The 17,914-nt window shown below is 43.6% G+C and overlaps 1 protein-coding gene across 1 annotated transcript in view; it reads right to left on the minus strand.

The window, feature by feature from the left end:
• The window catches only part of LOC117527214 (gastrula zinc finger protein XlCGF57.1-like), a 208,247-nt gene extending 197,727 nt beyond the window's left edge, over window positions 1-10,520 (minus strand). Inside the window, exon 1 of the mRNA XM_034189430.1 lies at window positions 10,226-10,520. The gene's annotated coding sequence lies outside the window, so the exon portion shown is untranslated. The remainder of the gene's footprint in view (window positions 1-10,225) is intronic.
• Window positions 10,521-17,914: the final 7,394 nt, after the last annotated feature.

Raw genomic sequence — 17,914 nt, forward strand, 5'->3', positions numbered from 1 at the left:
GTTCATGGGAGTTTGCCCAACCAGTCCACATGTGTTTTGTGGATCTGGAGAAGGCATTCGACCGTGTCCCTCAGGGCACCCTGTGGGGAATGCTCCGGGAGTACGGGGTCCGGGGTCCTTTGCTAAGCACTATCCGGTCCCTGTACGACCGCAGCAGGAGCTTGGTTCGCATTTCCGGTAGTAAGTCAAACCTGTTTCCAATGCACGGTGGCCTCCGTCAGGACTGCCCTTTGTCACCGGTTCTGTTCATTATTTTTATGGACAGAATTTCTAGGCGCAGCCAGGGTGTAGAGGGGGTCTGGTTTGGGAACCACAGAATCTCATCTCTGCTGTTTGCGGACGATGTGGTTCTGTTGGCTTCGTCAAATCAGGACCTTCAGCGTGCACTGGGGCGGTTTGCAGCCGAGTGTGAAGCGTCCGGGATGAAAATCAGCACCTCCAAATCCGAGGCCATGGTTCTCGACCGGAAAAAGGTGCTTTGCCCTCTTCAGGTCAGTGGAGTGTCCTTGCCTCAAGTGGAGGAGTAAAAGTACCTCAGGGTCTTGTTCACGAGTGAGGGACGGATGGAGCATGAGATCGATAGAAGGATCGGTACAGCATCTGCAGTGATGCGGTCGCTGTATCGGACCGTCGTGGTGAAGAGAGAGCTGAGTAGGGGGGCAAAGCTCTCTATTTACCGATCGATCTGCGTTCCGATCCTCACCTAAGGTCATGAGATTTGGCTCATGACCGAAAGAACGAGATCGCGAGTACAGGTGGCCGAGATGAGTTTCCTCCGCAGGGTGGCTGGGCGCTCCCTTAGAGATAGGGTGAGGAGCTCGGTCACTCGGGAGGAGCTCGGAGTCGAGCCACTGCTCCTCCACGTCAAAAGGAGTCAGTTGAGGTGGCTCGGGCATCTTTTCCGAATGCCCCCTGGACGCCTCGCTGGAGAGGTGTTCCGGGCACGTCCCACTGGGAGGAGGCCCCGGGGAAGACCCAGGACACGCTGGAGGGACTACATCTCTCGGCTGGCTTGGGAACACCTTGGGGTTCCCCCGGAGGAGCTGGGGGAGGTGTGTGTGGATCGGGAGGTCTGGGCGGCTTTGCTTGAGCTGCTGCCCCCGCGACCCGACTCCGGATAAAGCGGAAGAAAATGGATGGATGGATGGATGATTTGGAGTTGATGATTGTGGAAAGAAAAGCTTGTTAAGGGTCAAATTAGTTAAATCTTAGCATAATCCAGAGATGGAGAACTTTAAAACTGTCACGCATGTCAATGCATGACACGGAGTTACAAAGCTACAGCTGCATAAATCAAGCTTTAAATTAAATAAAATCATAAATTGTAAAATCATGTAAATTTGTTTAACTATTTTTATATTTATTTTTGGTAGTGCCTGTACCTGGATGTGTTGCTGTATGTGGTTAAATGATTTTAAAAAATGTTGAAAACAGTAAGGGTTCATTCAGTAGTTCAGTGCAAGTTGGTACCAAAATTGCACCATGTTCTGAGTTGATGCCACTCTCCAATCAAGGCACTCAAAATGCAAAAGCCAAGCAATTAGATAAAAGTACTTATTTGGAGTCAGTCTGGTTCACTCTACTCCATTTTGTTACATTTTATATGGCCCTTAAAGAAAAAAATGTACTGTATATTTTGCCGGATACAGCAAACACACACCTTGCGATACTTGACTGCATCTCCTCGCTGACTGGCTAGTTCAAATGACGTCACCATAGAGGGTATTTCAACATGGCGGCAGCGCCCTCGGCATTGAGTGTTGGTGCTAATTTTTCATCTTTAACTGCTGAGTGTTGGTGCTAATTTTTCATTTTTAAATGCTGTTTTGGGTGCCATAAAGTCATTTGAATTAGAACAGAAAATCACCTACTGCCGGAGAGATTCTCGGACGCTAAAAGCAGCTCAAAAATGTGGCATGGTGGAAAAATTATTTCCACCATGCCCGAAATTATTTCCACCGACGCTTTTCGCCACGCGGTGGAAATACCTCGAGGAATTCTCGGACGCTAAAAGCAACTCAAAAACGTGGCATAGCCATGCCCGAAATTATTTCCGGCGTGTGGCGAAAATTATTTCCACCGTCGCGCCCAAAATTATGTCCACCGGCACTTTTTGCCACGTAGTAGAAATATTTTCGGCCAAGGTGGAAATAATTTTTGCGGTCTCTGTAATTTTCTGTGTAAAACCTGCAAATTCAAGACAGAATAAAAACTAAAATACAGAAGTCCATATCGGCACGTCTGTTTATCCTGTTTTTTTCCTCTGTCAGTGTCATGTCTGCAAAACCTTCAATCAGTCCACCCCTGAAAATAGTGAATGGTAAAATATGCCAATTTTCAATAATGAAAATTATCAATATCAAGCTACTATCATGAATGTGAAATAAGGAGATCTTAAACTCCGCTCGCCTTTAAGTTCCCGCCCGACCGTGGCTATTCCGTTCAGTTGTGAATAAATTTAGACGGCCGGCAAAACGGCGCAACCCGCCGTTTTGCCGGTGCCACGTACGGCAAAATATCATCCAGTTCAACTTTGCCAAGGGCGCCACCATGTTGAAATAAACTTACAATGATGTCATTTGAACTAGCCATTCAGCTTGGGACTCCGACAAGGGCGGTCGCATCTCCTCCACTCTCCCTTATCTCTGTTCTCTGCCTTTAACCTTCAGTCCCTACTTCACCAGATTGTGAATTCCTCAAATTATATTGGATACTGGATCTATTGGACTACTATTGGATTAACCATGGAGATGATTAGCTGGTCTCTGAATGCTAATGACACCATTTTTTCTCCAAGAAGGTCAAGACCGGGAGATCCTACCTGCCCAGATGGAACGTATCCTGTGGGCTATGTTCTCGACTCCTGGAGTTCCTTGCGTGTGGCATGCTTGGCGCCTTTCTCCGTTGAGGACGTCGAGGATTTATTCATTTTTGGTCTCATGGGAGCAGGGTTGGTACTTTTTGGCTTATGTGCTGCCCTGATCTACCGGAAAATTGGTAAGACGGCAGCATCAAGAACCACGGCCCATTGCTTGTCCGTCATGATTACAGAGGATGGCAAGGCAGTGCATTCTCAGACTCCTTTGACCTGAGTACCCCATTGTAAACAGGGGATAAAGCGTATCTCAGACCCCCTCCCCGGTTAAGGCTGGGTTTCAAACGTTTCACAAAGAATGCCTCCTTGACCCCTCTCTTAAACCATTTCTTCTCTCTGGCTAATATTTTAACTTCCTTGTCCTCAAACGTGTGGTTAGTGTCTTTAAGGTGGAGAAGAACTGCAGACTGAGGTCCACTGGTGCCCTCTCTGCGGTGCTGGTAGGGAGGGATCAATCAAGGGAGCAATCAAGAAAGGCATCCATCCCATCATTAGGAGGGACAGCTGCCCTGTCATTAGGAGAGCGCTAACTAGAGCACAATAGTTGCTAATTAGAGCTATTTAGTCACTAGCCTATAGCAGTCTGCCTCTCAGTAGGAGGGGTCTGGTTAGGTTTAAAACTCCAGCTTTTGTTGGCTTCTGTTCATTCATCTCTACAAGAGTCAGACAGAAGTCAGACTTCCAGAGCAAGAATTTTAGCTGAGGAAGCTTCTGCGATTTGAAGCGAAACGTCCTCGCGTCAAGCAACCCAGTCCATTCGAAGATTCAAGCTTCTCTACTATGGAAACCACCTGGACAACTGAGAGCCTACACAGAATCACTTCTGTGCGGATTAAAGTTACTAACTAGGACTCCTGTCTAGTTGCGAGAAAAAAAACGAGAATCATCCTCCGTTCTGTTCACACAGCTCCAAACGTTGCGCAGCTCTCTGACAAGTCAAGATAGAACGATAGAATTCAGTCTGAATTAATAACTTCAAAGCGAAACAGTTTTGTTTATTTTTATTTATGTCCAGAGATCAAGGATACAGTGACTAATCTCATATTTATTTACTTTAAGACTCAAGGAAATACATAGAAAACCTGTAAAGCCTACTTTTAGTACAAAATTCACAAGAGGTATCGATAAGGAATCGGATCGATAAGCAGAATCGATAATGGCATCGATATCGATAAAACCTTATCAATACCCATCCCTAAGTGTAAATGTTATTTCTCCACTGTGAGATCAACAAAGTATATCTAATCACTGGTGTGAAGTTAGACAGTAGTTCATTATTCAGACAGTAACTCGCGATGAAGCAGTTCTGGTTGTATTATTGGCAAAAAAAAATTTAAAATGGAAATAAATGTGCCCTGTTGAATTCTACCTTTAAAAGAAATCTTAAATATGACAAGTGACTACTGTACAAATAATATTTCAAAAATTCAGATTTTCTGCGTTGAATAAGTGTCCACATTTAAGCAGTAATAGCTTTTACATGGGCAAGTGCATTTTGGCACCACCTGTCCAGATATGTCGAGTGCCCTTGCACCATGCCCACCAACCTCCATTTCACCCCCTCCCACCCCTCAATTTCACTGTATTTAATAATATGGCGAACTACTGTCTGGAAAATGAATCACTGTCCAGATACTGAATAACTGTCCACATTTAAGCAGTAATAGCTTTTACATGGGCAAGTGTATTTTGGCGCCACATGCCCAGATACAGTGAGGATAAATAAGTATTTGAACACCCTGCGATTTTGCAAGTTTTCCCACTTAGAAATCATGGAGGGAGTATGAAATTTTCATCTTAGGTGCATGTCCACTGTGAGACACATAATCTAAAAAAAAACGGAAATCACAATGTATGATTTTTTAATAATTTATTTGTACAGTATGTTACTGCTGCAAATAAGTATTTGAACACCTACCAACCAGCAAGAATTCTGGCTCACACAGCCTGTTAATTTTTCTTTAAGAAGCCTTCTTATTCTGCACTCAATCAATCACACTCCAACCTATCCACCATAGCCAAGACCAAAGAGCTGTCTAAGGACACCAGGGACAAAACTGTAGACCTGCAAAAGGCTGGGATGGACTGCAGGACAACAGGCAAGGAGTTTGGTAGAAGACAACAACTGTTATGATTATTTATTCTAAAGTGGAAGAAACACAAGATGACTGTCAGTCTCCCTCGGTCTGGGATTCCATGCAAGATCTCACTTTGTGGGGTAAGGATGATTCTGAGAAAGCTCAGAACTACACAGGAGGACTTGGTCAATCACCTGAAGAGAGCTGGGACCACAGTCACAAAGATTACATTAGTAACATGATGCTGTCATGGTTTAAAATCCTGCAGGGCAGCAAGATCCCCCTGCTCAAGCCAGCACATGTCCAGGCCTGTTTGAAGTTCACCAGTGACCATCTGGATGATCCAGAGGAGGCATGGGAGAAGGTCATGTGGTCAGATGAGACCAGTATAGAGCTTTTTGGAATCAACTCCACTTACCATGTTTAGAGGATGAGAACAACAACAAGAAAACCATCCCAACCGTGAAGCATGGGGGTGGAAACATCATACTCTGGGGGTGCTCTTCTGCAAAGGGGACAGGACGACTGCACCGTATTGAAGGGAGGATGGATGGAGTCATGTATTGCAAGATTTTTGGCAAACAACCTCCTTCCCTCAGTAAGAGCATTGAAGATGGGTCATGGCTGGATCTTCCAGCATGACAATGACCCAAAACACAGCCAGGGCAACTAAGGAGGGGCTCCGTAAGAAGCATTTCAAGGTCCTGGAGTGGCCTGGCCAGTCTCCAGACTGGAACTCAATAGAAATACTTTTCTATAATGGCATTTAACTATTTGGAGGGAGCTGAAACGCCAAACCTGAAAGATTTGGAGAAGATCTGTATGGAGGAGTGGACCAAAATGCCTGCTGCAGTGTGCAAACCTGGTGAAAAACTACAGGAAAAATTTGACCTCTGTAATTGCAAACAAAGGCTACTGTACCAAATATTAACATTGATTTTCACAGGTGTTCAAATACTTATTTGCAGCAGTAACATACAAATAAATTATTAAAAAAAATCATACATTGTGATTTCCAGATTTTTTTTTTTTTAGATTATGTCTCTCACAGTGGACATGCACCTAAGATGAAAATTTCAGACCCCTCCATGATTTCTAAGTGGGAGAACTTGCAAAATCGCAGGATGTTCAAATACTTATTTTCCTCAGTGTATGTCAGGTGTCCTTGCCCCATGCCCACCAACCTCCATTTCACCCCCTCCCACAACTTAATTTCACTGTATTTAATGATATGGCGAACTACTGTCTGGAAAATGAATCACTGTGCAGAATCTGAATAACTGTACACATTTAAGCAGAAATAACTTTTACATGGGCAAGTGTATTTTGGCACCACCTGCCCAGATATGTCAAGTGCCCTTGCCCGATCCACCCCAACCCTCATTTCACCCCCTCCCACCCCTCCATATGACCGCTTTCAATGATAAGCCGAACTACTGTCTGGAAAATGAATAACTGTCCAGAATCTGAATAACTGTCCACATTTAAGCAGTAATAGCGTTTACATGGGCAAGTGTATTTTGGCACCACCTGCCCAGATATGTCGAGTGCCCTTGGCCCATGCCCGCCAACCTCCATTTTACCCCCTCCCACCCCTCAATTTCACTGTATTTAATGATATGACGAACTACTGTCTGGAAATTGAATCACTGTCCAGATACTGAATAACTATCCAGAATCTGAATAATAAAAGCTATTACTGCTTAAGTGTGGACAGTTATTCATTTTCCAAACAGTAGTTCGGCTTATCATTGAAAGCGGTCATTTGGCGGGGTGGGTGTGAAATGAGAGTTGGGGTGGATTGGGCAAGGGCACTTAACATATCTGGGCAGGTGGTGCCAAAATACACTTGCCCATGTAAAAGCCATTACTGCTTAAATGTGGAGAGTTATTCCATATCTGGACAGTGATTCATTTTCCAGACAGTAGTTCGTCATATCATTAAACACAGTGAAATTGAGGGGTGGGAGGGTGTGAAATGAGGGTTGGGGTGGATGGGGCAAGGGCACTTGACATATTTACATGGGCAATGTAAAAGCTATTACTGCTTAAATGTGGACAGTTATTCAGCGCAGAAAATCAGAATTTTTGAAATATTATTTGTACAGTTGTCACTTGTCATCTTGACTTTTTTAATTTTTAAATTGTTTTTGTCATTCTTTTAATTTTTGTTGCTGATTTTTGATGTATAACTGTCTGTTCTCTTCACAATTGTTTTTGCAGCACTTTTTTAACTAGTGTAAGGAGTTGACAGATTTAATTCAAAGCACAAGTCTAACAACCCTGGCAAAAATTATGGAATCACCGGCCTCGGAGGATGTTCATTCAGTTGTTTAATTTTGTAGAAAAAAAGCAGATCAAAGACATGACACAAAACTAAAGTCATTTCAAATGGCAACTTTCTGGCTTTAAGAAACACTATAAGAAATCAGGAAAAAAAATTGTGGCAGTCAGTAACGGTTACTTTTTAGACCAAGCAAAGGGAAAAAAATATGGACTCACTCAATTCTGAGGAAAAAATTATGGAATCACCCTGTAAATTCTCATCCCCAAAACTAACACCTGCATCAAATCAGATCTGCTCGTTAGTCTGCATCTAAAAAGGAGTGATCACACCTTGGAGAGCTGTTGCACCAAGTGGACTGACATGAATCATGGCTCCAACACGAGAGATGTCAATTGAAACAAAGGAGAGGATTATCAAACTCTTAAAAGAGGGTAAATCATCGCGCAATGTTGCAAAAGATGTTGGTTGTTCACAGTCAGCTGTGTCTAAACTCTGGACCAAATACAAACAACATGGGAAGGTTGTTAAAGGCAAACATACTGGTAGACCAAGGAAGACATCAAAGCGTCAAGACAGAAAACTTAAAGCAATATGTCTCAAAAATCGAAAATGCACAACAAAACAAATGAGGAACGAATGGGAAGAAACTGGAGTCAACGTCTGTGACCGAACTGTAAGAAACCGCCTAAAGGAAATGGGATTTACATACAGAAAAGCTAAACGAAAGCCATCATTAACACCTCAACAGAAAAAAAACAAGGTTACAATGGGCTAAGGAAAAGCAATCGTGGACTGTGGATGACTGGATGAAAGTCATATTAAGTGATGAATCTCGAATCTGCATTGGGCAAGGTGATGATGCTGGAACTTTTGTTTGGTGCCGTTCCAATGAGATTTATAAAGATGACTGCCTGAAGAGAACATGTAAATTTCCACAGTCATTGATGATATGGGGCTGCATGTCAGGTAAAGGCACTGGGGAGATGGCTGTCATTACATCATCAATAAATGCACAAGTTTACGTTGATATTTTGGACACTTTTCTTATCCCATCATTTGAAAGGATGTTTGGGGATGATGAAATCATTTTTCAAGATGATAACGCATCTTGCCATAGAGCAAAAACTGTGAAAACATTCCTTGCAAAAAGACACATAGGGTCAATGTCATGGCCTGCAAATAGTCCGGATCTTAATCCAATTGAAAATCTTTGGTGGAAGTTGAAGAAAATGGTCCATGACAAGGCTCCAACCTGCAAAGCTGATCTGACAACAGCATCAGAGAAAGTTGGAGCCAGATTGATGAAGAGTACTGTTTGTCACTCATTAAGTCCATGCCTCAGAGACTGCAAGCTGTTATAAAAGCCAGAGGTGGTGCAACAAAATACTAGTGATGTGCTGGAGCGTTCTTTTGTTTTTCATGATTCCATAATTTTTCCTCAGAATTGAGTGATTCCATATTTTTTTCCCTCTGCTTGGTCTAAAAAAGTAACGGTTACTGACTGCCACAATTTTTTTTCCTGATTTCTTATAGTGTTTCTTAAAGCCAGAAAGTTGCCATTTGAAATGACTTTAGTTTTGTGTCATGTCTGTGATCTGCTTTTTTCTACAAAATTAAACAACTGAATGAACATCCTCCGAAGCCGGTGATTCCATAATTTTTGCCAGGGGTTGTAAATGAGTTACACTTTCCATATGTAGCGGCTGCACTCTGCGTTGTGTTGTTATGACTCCGCCCATTCGCTCCCCTCGGGAGGCGAACTCACGAGCTCCAGCATGGGAGTTGGACTCTCTAACCAGAAGGCTAAAACCCAAGGCTCTGGCCTTGTGACCAGAGAATCCTTTTTTGAGCTTTTGGGAGTGAGATTTACTAACCACATCTGCACAGCGACACCTGCTGGACTCCGTTACACATATTCTATCGTTGTATTTTTGGTTTTAGCATCCAAACCAAATCACTGTTTTATTTTGGATTTTTTAAAGGTAGAATTCAACAGGGCACGTTTATTTCCTTTTTAAAAACATTTTTTGCCCATAATACAACCAGAACTGCTTCATCGCGAATTACTGTCTGAATAATGAACTACTGTCTAACTTCACGCCGGTGTCGTGGTCTGAGTTTGTGCCGGTCTCATTTTACCACGCGCATGCGCAAATCGATTTTTTTTTCGCGGTCAACTTCCGGGAGGTCTAGAATTACAATTTCTTACGGCGTTCTTCAACCGAGCAGACGTATTTTAAAATAACTGCATTTTCCACACACTTTTGATTCAGAAAACTTGAAGTGGAACATATATTCAGACTTGCAGGCTGGAAATTTCAGACTAGCTAGGTAACTAGTAACCAGAATTATAATGGTTAAATCAATAAGCATCAATAGAAAGTGACAGGATTTATTTGTGGTTCCAATTAAAAAAATTATTTAATATATTTGCTTGGCAAATTTGGACCAGGGTCAATAACACACAAGTCTCAATATACCAAGATGATAAAATCAGACTGGTGGTAAGTTCAGACTGTGGCTGCTACAGTCTAATTTTACCTGGTAAATTCAGACTGGTGGTAATCTCAGACCGTGACACCGGTTATCTAATCTAAATTTCCCCCAATTTCCACCATTGAGGGATGAATAAAGGCTTTTCTTATCTAATTCAGCGAGGACATCCGGTCAAATATCGCGGGGTGCGTGTTGGCCGTATATCCGGCAAAATATAACCTGCCAAAAAAAACAAAAAAAAAAAAACACTTCACCTTTTCGTACACACAGGAGCAGTTTAGTGAGATGTTCAAGTCTGTGACATCCGCGCACATTCATTGACAGATAACCTACACAAACTAACTGTACAGTTTCTAAATCCGTAGCCTGAGATTTCTAAACTGAGTTCACACCACCATTGATCGCTTGTTTTTTTTTTTACAAGTGTAGTTCCTAATTTCGCCACCACGGCGTTACTTTGCGAACAGCCATAAAATTCAATGAACCGACCTGTTTGTCAGCGATCTTCAGGCTTGAAAACAGCATCCAGCACTTTGTCTCGTGATTACGTTTCTTTTACACCGTTAATTTCTTCTTGCGGTGTTTTGTTTTGTTTTTCTTCCCGTTGTTTCAACAATCTCTTCAGCTGCTGGACTTTTTTGCGCTAGCTTCGTCTTTTGTTCTTCTTCTTGTTTTTGTATACCTGGCGTTCTTTAATAAACATATGGTAGAGGTTTACAAAGACAAGTCTAATTAGTCGCAGGGAATGTGTCGAGTTAGCCAGCTAGTAGCGGAAAAACAAGTCGGTTTCTTCTTCTTAGGTGTTTCTTCTTCTTCTTTCGGATTTAATGGCGGACACACCACCTTAAGGTGCATTTACTGCCACCTACCGGGCTAGTGCGTGATCGCTGAGATTTTACAAAACCTTTACTCCTGGCAGCCACAGTCATTTGTTTCGATGGGATGAAGTAATCCAGTGTCTTTTAGATATTTAAATAATTCTTTTTGCACGATGTGTGATGGGTTTTGCAGTAGATTTCCAAGGGACATGTTCTTATTCTCTCTGTACAGTACCGTAAACAGTCTCCTCCACTGCACAATATAGGCCTCACATTCTATCCACCTTATTCAGAGCCCCATGAGGCTTTGCATGAATTATAGGTGAGACTTCCAGTATGAACCAGAACCGGCGTTTGTTTAAAGGTTAACTGTTCATGCAAATCCACTTTCTACGAGGCTTAGAGACATAAACAGCAGCTGTCACAGCTCAAAGGAGACAACATTACAATCCTGCTGTCTACAAATATAGAGAGGTGGGAGGATGACATGAAGAAGTGATCTAAGATAACATACGGTAGCATTTTTAGTGACTTAGCTCTCACTCCAGACGGGAGGCAATGAACAATCTGAAAACCTCTGAGGCGTATCAAGACCTGCACCAGGGGCGTTGCTAGGCATAAAGCTCTACTGGGGCACAGGCCCCCTACCGCATATCCCCTTCCTCCCGCACACACACACACTGCCCAGCCCCACTGCCACATTCCCACCAAAACTACTACCTGAGATATTAATTAATGAGTGTAGGAACATATTCATTTTAACAAACATGAACATTTTCAACATGACAGCAAAAGCACATATGTCATAACAAACAAGGGCAAGTCAGAATTCGTCACACACATTCCAAAGTAATGGTTATTACCTAGTTTTCAGGGTTATAGTTCAACTCAGTCTGAACTGAGTTTATTTTTTTGAGCATTCAAGCGTGCCGCCTATTTTTTTATTTTCCAAAGCGGTTAGTCACTTGACTGTGACTCAGCTTTGAAATTCTTCCTTCTCAACTGCTAAGACAGCAAGATGGTGAAGCCTGTCTTGTCCCATTGTGCACCTCAGCCAAGTGTGGAGATGTCTCATCACACTGAATGACCTTTCACAACTACAGCTATTGACTGGGATTGTTAGGCATATCTGAATGACTTGTGTCAGCGTTGGGAACATGATGTTATCCAGCAAGTTGAAAACACTGCATATCCTTTGACCTCCTCTGATTTCAGACCAACATTGTAATGATCTGCCAGACCACTGAGGTGCTCCTCACAGAGAAAGCTGTCTGATTCAGGGTTACAGGCCTGAATATTTCTGAGAATTTGGCCACTAAGAGATGAAAAACACTCATCCATTTCAGCAACCATCCTGTCTAGACAAGGTAGAAACAGGTTTCTTTTCAGCTTCTCTGAATCACAGGTCAGTCACTGCTCCACAACTTGACTCCACCACATAAACTGCAGTGCGTTTCTGCTTCTCCCTTTGTAGCACCTGGCTCAGGGATTTGATTTGCTGCACAGAAGGTCTTTACTGTGTCATACAACTCTGCAGCCTTCTCATCTGTGCACATCTGTTTCAGAGTGTCACACACAGCTCCCTTGTACTCTGCAGCCTTAGCTGGTCTACTGTTTCACTCTGCAAATATTGGGGCAGATTCTCAGTTACAGACAGAAAGACCTTGAACATCATCAACAGGTGTACTGTGGAGAACCTGCAGTTTCATGTGGAGTCCCACTGCCATGGAGGTGTTAAAGCTGGAGAGGCACTGAAGAACAGCAGGGACGTCCTGTAAGATGGCATTCACAGAACGCAACTGGCATGACCAACGGGTCTTTGACAACTGTACAAGTTCAGATGGCTGCAAACCCAGCTGCTTTTGCACCTCTCTGAATCTGTGACGGTTTATGAAAGAAACACTAAAAAAATGAGTAAACACTCTGCAACAGGTCAAATAAGTCCCTGGCCTCTGGTATTGCTTGGCAGGTGTGACACAGCACTAAGTTTAGCTGATGTGCATAGCAGGGCACATAAATGGCCTCTGGATGCTTGACTCTGAATTTGGCTTTGGACCCTCCAACTGGACCACTCATCACTGCTGCACCATCATAAGCCTGTGCAACACACTTCACATTTTCAATGCCATTACAAATCAACTGTTCTTTATTTATGCATTCTGCATCAAATTCTCTCAATTCCACCATTGCCAGCAAACATTCCTTCACTCCCCATGAGTGACATAGTGAACACATATAGTCCACTGTGTTTCCATCTCCGGCTTCATCCACAATAACTGAAAACATTCCTGCATCTTTCAGTTCACTCACAATAGCTGCTGTTACGTCCTCTGCACAGCACTCAATGATCTCATTTTGGGACAGAAGTGATAAATATGTACTATGTGATGGGGGTGAGTATGACTGAAGAAATGGGCAGGTGTTTTCTTGTACTCGCTAAAGAGATCCAGAGCTTTTTTCCAGTTAGTTAAGCCAGTGCTCACTAATATGTCATGTTTCATCTGTTTACCAAACATCCTACATGAGAAACAAAAAGCTGCACCTTTACTTACAGAATGTTCTAAAGCTTTCAAACCATTCTGAATTAAATGATCACTTTTTTAACCAAAGCAGTGCTGGGGATCGTGGGACAACTTCACTTGTTTAGGACCATCGTGTTTTCCCCCTAAGTCACTAATGTCCCCTCCTCCTTTGTGGACGCTGGTTTGTGCTCTGCCCCTTGACTAATACTAATGTCCTCTATTTCTGCTGAAACTGCTCCCTTGTCATCTTCATGTCTGTCACCTTCATGGTGCTGTCTCTCTTGATTTTCACCTGTCTCTCGCCTGTCAGTCTCCATACTTTCACTTTTCCTTGACCACTCATGCACCTCAGACTCTCCTCCTCCAGAACCTTCATCCTCATTCTCTCCAGCAGCAAAATGAAAAATGCACCGCACAAATTTATATTTATATAGGCATTTAAGTTAACAAACTTGCTAATAGCATCACTAAATTAGCTGGCTAGCTTAACCGGCTAATTTATCACCAGAACTTACCTCCCTCTTTCTCACCTCCCCTTAAGCCGTGGTCACAACCCGCCGTCCTTGCACGTGCATGCAATCTACTTGCAAAAACGTGGGCTAAATTTGGAGATCTGTACGTTGTAAGTACTGCCTCAGTACGAATTTAGGAGCATGCAGACACACGCAGACACGCCGTAGAGGTTTTAGTGCATGCAGAACTTTCACTGCGGTCAGGCTGCGGAGTCACCAGCAGTACAGATGACGCACGTTATGAGTACTGCCTCCGTACGGATTCAAAGCAGCACATTTTCATTCAATTACTATTGAATTAACCAAATCAGCACATTTTCATTCAATTACTATTGAATTAACCAAATCCATACGTAGGCAGTGCGGATTACGGCACTCACGGAGGCCGACAGACTTGCATGCACAACGCAGCTTCTCACTTGAACTTGGACTTTATTTCCAAACGTCAGTAACACACTCCACAGCTTCAGTCTGTTAACTAGCTGTAACTTTTCGAGGCAAGTAAACACTCGTACAACTGACCGCTGCAGGCTGGACGTGCTCGTGCATCGCCAACAGCGAAAAACACCTGCCGCTCCGATCCTGTTCATAAAAAAGAAAAGCGACTCCACACACACACACACACACACACACACACACACACACACACACACACACACACACACACACACACACACACACACACACACACACACACACACACACACACACACACACACACACACACACACACACACACACACACACTGCTTTATTGTCAACTCTCTTTATCATTACACTCCTAGAGACCTCCGTTGAACGTACTCCCTCCCTCCTCTTGCTACTGCCTCCGTACGTTTTCACAAAAACGTAGTGGCCGTGGCATCCGCAGAAAACGTACGGCGAAAAAAAATGCACGGTGGGTTGTGACCGGGGCTTTACAGCTTCCCTCTCCCTGCTTTGGCTGAAGAATTTCCTGATACGGAGTGGCTATACGCCCAACTGTTGGTTCAATAACGTAAATACGCAAGCATATACACCCAACCACAACAGACCACTAAGCACGTTTGTAAGTTCACTTCTGGTTTCAACGCAGGCAGACAAAAGGCGGATATTTTCTCAGCAGCTGCGGGAGGGTTCGCAGCTCGTGGAGGGGCTGTGATCTTAAGTGGTTCTGTTTGGCTCATGACACCCAGGGAACTGTGACTACGTTTACATGCAGCCAATAAAACTTTCATAACCCTTTCATAACTGGAATATTAGCAATAACCCGGTTGCGCACAGCCATGTAAACACCCGCAAAAACCTGAATATGCTCATATTCCGGTTTTTAAAAACCTGAATATGACCCCTGGGTTACTCCTTTTCTAACCCAAATATCAGGTCATGTAAACGCGCATCGGGATATCCCCATAGAAAGGAACATTATTTTGTGTTCTGCGCATGTCCTATCCACAAGGAATCTTGGTCTTTTGAGTATGGCAACTACTTGTATGCGGCGCGCGCAACCCACCAGACACCACAGAAGCAGATGTTAACAGTACATTGTGTTCTGCGTCCGTATCACGCGGGCCGGCCACGGCACTGGTTGGCATCACCATGATTGCTCTGCCTCCGATGTGCTTACTGAGTCTGCGGGCTCGGTAAGCGCCGCAGCGGGCCACTCACACTGCCCCCTCTGTGCTGTGCGGAGCTACGCCAAATCTGGCAACAGGTCCAGAGACGACGCTCGCTGTTTTGATGTGGAGGCAGCCCACAAGGATAGATTTCTTGCGGAAAAAATCCACAGCACCGCAAGGTCTCGGTAACCGCAGCCGCAGAGCTCCATGGCCATGACTTGGATTCTTTGTGGGTCCCGTATCCGTACCCCCGGAGGCAGTGAGCAAAGGGAGAGCACGCGCATTGTGTTCTGCGTGTGTCTGTTTATAATCTTCTCACCCAGAAGAAAAAAGAGAGTGTTTACAAAGGAGAGAAAAGTGAGAAAATGTTAATGACTGAGAAAAGTGTGTAGTGAGGGGTTTTACACGAAGCAGGATTTGCCAGACCAAATCAAGCAGATGGGGATATTCTAAATCATACCAATGACAATGTATACAGGAGTAACTCTGTCTGCTTAAGCATGTAAACGGGTTATTCCTAATGATTCAGAAACTGGAATATTGACCTTAACCCGAATATTAATGGCATGTAAACGTAGTCTGTGTCAAACTAACACCATCTTATAGTAAAAGTAATAAAGTAACGGACCTTTTTATTTTTTTCAAAAACTATATGGATTTGAATCACGTGTGATTGCATCAGCCAAAGTTGAACCTTCGTGCGCATGTGTGAGTTTTTTCACGCCTGTCGGTTGCATCATTCGCCTGTGGGCAGGCTTTGAGTGAGCACTGGTCCACCCCCCCTCATCGGATTTTTATTGTCAGGGAAATGTCTGAGAGACTGTCGCTTTGCTCCATGAAATTTTTTTCAGAAACTGTTAGAGACAGCCAGTTGGAAACCATTTGAAAGATTCAGATGGATTTCGGTGAAGATTCTGTCGGCGTCACACAGATTAAGGAGTGTTAAAACCTTTTTAAAGATGGCCCTCAGCGGCGGAGGGACCGCGGGAGGCACAGCGCTGCCATCAACAGGCTGGAACGACCAGATCATTTCTAAACTGAATGCTGTGTTGATCCGGGACATCGTGTGACTACCACAGAAATGGCAAAAGAGCTGGACATAGCACTTTTGCAGCACATTCCACTGTTACAGGAGATTTTGTAATGAAAGACATGCGGAAGATTTCGCGCGTCGGCAAGGAGCCGCTCATGGCACGAAACAAAAAAAACACCACCATGTTGGAAACCATTCAGAAGATTCAGACGGATTTCGATGGCTTTTCAGTCGAGTGAGTATCCGAGAAATTGTGTAACAGCTGGACATGTTCCAATTTGTCCTGTGAGACTTTCAACACGGAGGTGTTTTTTTTGTTGCGCGCATTGAGCGGCTCCGTGTGCTGTGCCCAGGATAAATGAGCTATACCCCAGTATAACTGAGCTGTGTCACAATATAAATGAGCTGTTCCCAGTATAAATGAGCCGTTCCCCAGTATAATTGAGCTGTACCCCAGTATAAATGAGCTATGCCCAATATAACTGAACTGTGCCCCAGTATTACTGACCTGTGCCCCAGTATAAATGAGCTGTAACCCAATATAACTGAGCTGTAGCCCAGTATAACTGAGCTGTGTCCCAGGATAACTGAGCTTTCACAGTATAAATGAGCTGGGCCCAAGTATAAATTAGTTGTACACCACTATAAATGAAATGTGCACCAGTATAAATGAGCTGTACCCCCAATAACCAAATTGTGCCCAGCATAAATGAGCTGTGCCCCAGTACAAATGAGATGTGCACAGCATAAATGCATTTTACCCCAATATGAATGGGCTGTGGACCAGTATAACTGAACTGTTCACCAGTATAACGAGCTGTACCCCAGTAAAAATGAGCTGTGCCCAAGTATAAATGAGCTATACCACAGTATAACTGAAATGTGTCTCATTATAAATGAGCTGTACCCCAATAACTGAAATATGTTCCAGTCTGACTGACCTGTGCCCAGTATAAATGAGCTGTGCCCCAGTATAAATAAGCTGTTCCCAGTATAAATGAGCTCTTCCCCAGTATAAATGAGGTGTTCCCCAGTATAATTGAGCTGTACCCCAGTATATATGAGCTGTGCCAAAGTATATATGAGCTGTACCCCAGTATAAATGGGCTGTGACCAGTATATATGAACTGTACCTAGTATAACTGAGCTGTATAAATGAGCTGTACTCAACGATAAAGGGGCTGTGCCCCTGTGTAAATGAGCTATGCCCCAGTATAAATGAGTTGTACTCCAGGATAAATGGGCTGTACCCCAATATAACTGAACTGTGCCCCAGTATAAATAAGCTGTACCGTAGTATAAATGGGCTGTACCCCAGTATAACTGAGCTGTACCCCAATAAAAATGAGCTGTGCCCAAGTATAAATGAGCTATTCCACAGTATAACGGAGCTGTGTTCCAGTATAAATTAGCTGTGCCCAGTATAAATAAACTGTACACCAGTATAAATGAGCTGTACCCCAATAACTGAAATGTGCCCCAGTCTTACTGACCTGTGCCCAGCATAAATGAGCTGTGCCCCAGTAAAAATCAGCTGTACCCTCATATAAATGGGCATTGGCCCAGTATAAATGAGCTGTGCACCCACCAGTATAACTGAGCTGTTCCCAGTATAAATGAGCTCTTCCCCAGGATAACTGATCTGTGCCCCAGTATAAATGACAATGACAATGACAATGACAAAGTTTATTCGGC

Source organism: Thalassophryne amazonica, chromosome 16, assembly GCF_902500255.1.
Source record: "Thalassophryne amazonica chromosome 16, fThaAma1.1, whole genome shotgun sequence".
Taxonomy (NCBI): Eukaryota; Metazoa; Chordata; class Actinopteri; order Batrachoidiformes; family Batrachoididae; genus Thalassophryne; species Thalassophryne amazonica.